The 6,000-nt window shown below is 45.4% G+C and overlaps 1 protein-coding gene across 5 annotated transcripts in view; it reads left to right on the top strand.

Annotated features, from left to right (window-relative positions):
- Positions 1–6,000, top strand: part of sesn2 (sestrin 2) — a 33,037-nt gene that overhangs the window by 3,726 nt on the left and 23,311 nt on the right. The window lies entirely within an intron of this gene.

Here is a 6,000-nt window from a genome sequence, read left to right as displayed (position 1 = left end):
GAGTGACTTTCTCTCTTCTGTCAGGTTGATACTGATGGAGTGACGTTTCTCTCTTCTGTCAGGTTGATACTGATGGAGTGATGTTTCTCTCTTCTGTCAGGTTGATACTGATGGAGTGACGTTTCTCTCTTCTGTCAGGTTGATACTGATGGAGTGACGTTCTCTCTTCTGTCAGGTTGATACTGATGGAGTGACGTTCTCTCTTCTGTCAGGTTGATACTGATGGAGTGACGTTCTCTCTTCTGTCAGGTTGATACTGATGGAGTGATGTTCTCTCTTCTGTCAGGTTGATACTGATGGAGTGATGTCCTCTCTTCTGTCAGGTTGATACTGATGGAGTGACGTTTCTCTCTTCTGTCAGGTTGATACTGATGGAGTGACGTTTCTCTCTTCTGTCAGGTTGATACTGATGGAGTGACGTTCTCTCTTCTGTCAGGTTGATACTGATGGAGTGACGTTCTCTCTTCTGTCAGGTTGATACTGATGGAGTGACGTTTCTCTCTTCTGTCAGGTTGATACTGATGGCGTGACGTCTTGTCTTCTGTCAGGTTGATACTGATGGAGTGATGTCCTCTCTTCTGTCAGGTTGATACTGATGGAGTGATGTTCTCTCTTCTGTCAGGTTGATACTGATGGAGTGACGTTCTCTCTTCTGTCAGGTTGATACTGATGGAGTGACGTTCTCTCTTCTGTCAGGTTGATACTGATGGAGTGACGTTCTCTCTTCTGTCAGGTTGATACTGATGGAGTGACGTTCTCTCTTCTGTCAGGTTGATACTGATGGAGTGACGTTCTCTCTTCTGTCAGGTTGATACTGATGGAGTGACGTTCTCTCTTCTGTCAGGTTGATACTGATGGAGTGATGTTCTCTCTTCTGTCAGGTCGATACTGATGGAGTGATGTTCTCTCTTCTGTCAGGTCGATACTGATGGAGTGACGTTCTCTCTTCTGTCAGGTTGATACTGATGGAGTGACGTTTCTCTCTTCTGTCAGGTTGATACTGATGGAGTGACGTTTCTCTCTTCTGTCAGGTTGATACTGATGGAGTGACGTTTCTCTCTTCTGTCAGGTTGATACTGATGGAGTGACGTTTCTCTCTTCTGTCAGGTTGATACTGATGGAGTGACGTTCTCTCTTCTGTCAGGTTGATACTGATGGAGTGACGTTCTCTCTTCTGTCAGGTTGATACTGATGGAGTGACGTTCGCTCTTCTGTCAGGTTGATACTGATGGAGTGACGTTCTCTCTTCTGTCAGGTTGATACTGATGGAGTGACGTTTCTCTCTTCTGTCAGGTTGATACTGATGGAGTGACGTTTCTCTCTTCTGTCAGGTTGATACTGATGGAGTGACGTTTCTCTCTTCTGTCAGGTTGATACTGATGGAGTGACGTTCTCTCTTCTGTCAGGTTGATACTGATGGAGTGACGTTTCTCTCTTCTGTCAGGTTGATACTGATGGCGTGACGTTCTCTCTTCTGTCAGGTTGATACTGATGGAGTGATGTCCTCTCTTCTGTCAGGTTGATACTGATGGAGTGATGTCCTCTCTTCTGTCAGGTTGATACTGATGGAGTGATGTTCTCTCTTCTGTCAGGTTGATACTGATGGAGTGATGTTCTCTCTTCTGTCAGGTTGATACTGATGGAGTGATGTTCTCTCTTCTGTCAGGTTGATACTGATGGAGTGACGTCTTGTCTTCTGTCAGGTTGATACTGATGGAGTGATGTTTACTCTTCTGTCAGGTTGATACTGATGGAGTGACGTCCTCTCTTCTGTCAGGTTGATACTGATGGAGTGACGTTCTCTCTTCTGTCAGGTTGATACTGATGGAGTGACGTTTCTCTCTTCTGTCAGGTTGATACTGATGGAGTGACGTTTCTCTCTTCTGTCAGGTTGATACTGATGGAGTGACGTTCTCTCTTCTGTCAGGTTGATACTGATGGAGTGACGTTTCTCTCTTCTGTCAGGTTGATACTGATGGAGTGACGTTCTCTCTTCTGTCAGGTTGATACTGATGGAGTGACGTTCTCTCTTCTGTCAGGTTGATACTGATGGAGTGACGTTCTCTCTTCTGTCAGGTTGATACTGATGGAGTGACGTTCTCTCTTCTGTCAGGTTGATACTGATGGAGTGACGTTCTCTCTTCTGTCAGGTTGATACTGATGGAGTGACGTTCTCTCTTCTGTCAGGTTGATACTGATGGAGTGACGTTTCTCTCTTCTGTCAGGTTGATACTGATGGCGTGACGTTCTCTCTTCTGTCAGGTTGATACTGATGGCGTGACGTCTTGTCTTCTGTCAGGTTGATACTGATGGAGTGATGTTCTCTCTTCTGTCAGGTTGATACTGATGGAGTGATGTCCTCTCTTCTGTCAGGTTGATACTGATGGAGTGATGTTCTCTCTTCTGTCAGGTTGATACTGATGGAGTGATGTCCTCTCTTCTGTCAGGTTGATACTGATGGAGTGATGTTCTCTCTTCTGTCAGGTTGATACTGATGGAGTGACTTTCTCTCTTCTGTCAGGTTGATACTGATGGAGTGACGTTCTCTCTTCTGTCAGGTTGATACTGATGGAGTGACGTTCTCTCTTCTGTCAGGTTGATACTGATGGAGTGACGTTCTCTCTTCTGTCAGGTTGATACTGATGGAGTGACGTTTCTCTCTTCTGTCAGGTTGATACTGATGGAGTGACGTTTCTCTCTTCTGTCAGGTTGATACTGATGGAGTGACGTTTCTCTCTTCTGTCAGGTTGATACTGATGGAGTGACGTTTCTCTCTTCTGTCAGGTTGATACTGATGGAGTGACGTTTCTCTCTTCTGTCAGGTTGATACTGATGGAGTGACGTTCTCTCTTCTGTCAGGTTGATACTGATGGAGTGACGTTTCTCTCTTCTGTCAGGTTGATACTGATGGCGTGACGTCTTGTCTTCTGTCAGGTTGATACTGATGGCGTGACGTCTTGTCTTCTGTCAGGTTGATACTGATGGAGTGATGTTCTCTCTTCTGTCAGGTTGATACTGATGGAGTGATGTCCTCTCTTCTGTCAGGTTGATACTGATGGAGTGATGTTCTCTCTTCTGTCAGGTTGATACTGATGGAGTGACGTTCTCTCTTCTGTCAGGTTGATACTGATGGAGTGATGTTCTCTCTTCTGTCAGGTTGATACTGATGGAGTGATGTCCTCTCTTCTGTCAGGTTGATACTGATGGAGTGATGTTCTCTCTTCTGTCAGGTTGATACTGATGGAGTGACTTTCTCTCTTCTGTCAGGTTGATACTGATGGAGTGACGTTTCTCTCTTCTGTCAGGTTGATACTGATGGAGTGATGTTTCTCTCTTCTGTCAGGTTGATACTGATGGAGTGACGTTTCTCTCTTCTGTCAGGTTGATACTGATGGAGTGACGTTCTCTCTTCTGTCAGGTTGATACTGATGGAGTGACGTTCTCTCTTCTGTCAGGTTGATACTGATGGAGTGACGTTCTTCTGTCAGGTTGATACTGATGGAGTGACGTTCTCTCTTCTGTCAGGTTGATACTGATGGAGTGATGTTCTCTCTTCTGTCAGGTTGATACTGATGGAGTGATGTTCTCTTCTGTCAGGTCGATACTGATGGAGTGATGTTCTCTCTTCTGTCAGGTTGATACTGATGGAGTGACTTTCTCTCTTCTGTCAGGTTGATACTGATGGAGTGACGTTTCTCTCTTCTGTCAGGTTGATACTGATGGAGTGACGTTGTTCTCTCTTCTGTCAGGTTGATACTGATGGAGTGACGTTCGCTCTTCTGTCAGGTTGATACTGATGGAGTGACGTCCTCTCTTCTGTCAGGTTGATACTGATGGAGTGACGTTTCTCTCTTCTGTCAGGTTGATACTGATGGAGTGACGTTTCTCTCTTCTGTCAGGTTGATACTGATGGAGTGACGTTCTCTCTTCTGTCAGGTTGATACTGATGGAGTGACGTTCTCTCTTCTGTCAGGTTGATACTGATGGAGTGACGTTTCTCTCTTCTGTCAGGTTGATACTGATGGCGTCTCTCTTCTGTCAGGTCGATACTGATGGAGTGATGTTCTCTCTTCTGTCAGGTTGATACTGATGGAGTGATGTTCTCTCTTCTGTCAGGTCGATACTGATGGAGTGATGTTCTCTCTTCTGTCAGGTTGCTATACTGATGGAGTGATGTCCTCTGTCAGGTTGATACTGATGGAGTGACGTTTCTCTCTTCTGTCAGGTTGATACTGATGGAGTGACGTTTCTCTCTTCTGTCAGGTTGATACTGATGGAGTGACGTTCTCTCTTCTGTCAGGTTGATACTGATGGAGTGACGTTCTCTCTTCTGTCAGGTTGATACTGATGGAGTGACGTTTCTCTCTTCTGTCAGGTTGATACTGATGGCGTGACGTCTTGTCTTCTGTCAGGTTGATACTGATGGAGTGATGTCCTCTCTTCTGTCAGGTTGATACTGATGGAGTGATGTTCTCTCTTCTGTCAGGTTGATACTGATGGAGTGACGTTCTCTCTTCTGTCAGGTTGATACTGATGGAGTGACGTTCTCTCTTCTGTCAGGTTGATACTGATGGAGTGACGTTCTCTCTTCTGTCAGGTTGATACTGATGGAGTGACGTTCTCTCTTCTGTCAGGTTGATACTGATGGAGTGACGTTCTCTCTTCTGTCAGGTTGATACTGATGGAGTGACGTTCTCTCTTCTGTCAGGTTGATACTGATGGAGTGATGTTCTCTCTTCTGTCAGGTCGATACTGATGGAGTGATGTTCTCTCTTCTGTCAGGTCGATACTGATGGAGTGACGTTCTCTCTTCTGTCAGGTTGATACTGATGGAGTGACGTTTCTCTCTTCTGTCAGGTTGATACTGATGGAGTGACGTTTCTCTCTTCTGTCAGGTTGATACTGATGGAGTGACGTTTCTCTCTTCTGTCAGGTTGATACTGATGGAGTGACGTTTCTCTCTTCTGTCAGGTTGATACTGATGGAGTGACGTTCTCTCTTCTGTCAGGTTGATACTGATGGAGTGACGTTCTCTCTTCTGTCAGGTTGATACTGATGGAGTGACGTTCGCTCTTCTGTCAGGTTGATACTGATGGAGTGACGTTCTCTCTTCTGTCAGGTTGATACTGATGGAGTGACGTTTCTCTCTTCTGTCAGGTTGATACTGATGGAGTGACGTTTCTCTCTTCTGTCAGGTTGATACTGATGGAGTGACGTTCTCTCTTCTGTCAGGTTGATACTGATGGAGTGACGTTCTCTCTTCTGTCAGGTTGATACTGATGGAGTGACGTTTCTCTCTTCTGTCAGGTTGATACTGATGGCGTGACGTTCTCTCTTCTGTCAGGTTGATACTGATGGAGTGATGTCCTCTCTTCTGTCAGGTTGATACTGATGGAGTGACGTTTCTCTCTTCTGTCAGGTTGATACTGATGGAGTGACGTTTCTCTCTTCTGTCAGGTTGATACTGATGGAGTGACGTCTCTGTCTTCTGTCAGGTTGATACTGATGGAGTGATGTCCTCTCTTCTGTCAGGTTGATACTGATGGAGTGACGTTCTCTCTTCTGTCAGGTTGATACTGATGGAGTGACGTTTCTCTCTTCTGTCAGGTTGATACTGATGGCGTGACGTTCTCTCTTCTGTCAGGTTGATACTGATGGAGTGATGTCCTCTCTTCTGTCAGGTTGATACTGATGGAGTGATGTTCTCTCTTCTGTCAGGTTGATACTGATGGAGTGATGTTCTCTCTTCTGTCAGGTTGATACTGATGGAGTGACGTCTTGTCTTCTGTCAGGTTGATACTGATGGAGTGATGTTTACTCTTCTGTCAGGTTGATACTGATGGAGTGACGTCCTCTCTTCTGTCAGGTTGATACTGATGGAGTGACGTTCTCTCTTCTGTCAGGTTGATACTGATGGAGTGACGTTTCTCTCTTCTGTCAGGTTGATACTGATGGAGTGACGTTTCTCTCTTCTGTCAGGTTGATACTGATGGAGTGACG

Source organism: Salvelinus alpinus, chromosome 26 (genome assembly GCF_045679555.1).
Source record: "Salvelinus alpinus chromosome 26, SLU_Salpinus.1, whole genome shotgun sequence".
NCBI lineage: Eukaryota > Metazoa > Chordata > Actinopteri > Salmoniformes > Salmonidae > Salvelinus > Salvelinus alpinus.
This window is presented reverse-complemented; position numbering and strand designations above follow the sequence as displayed.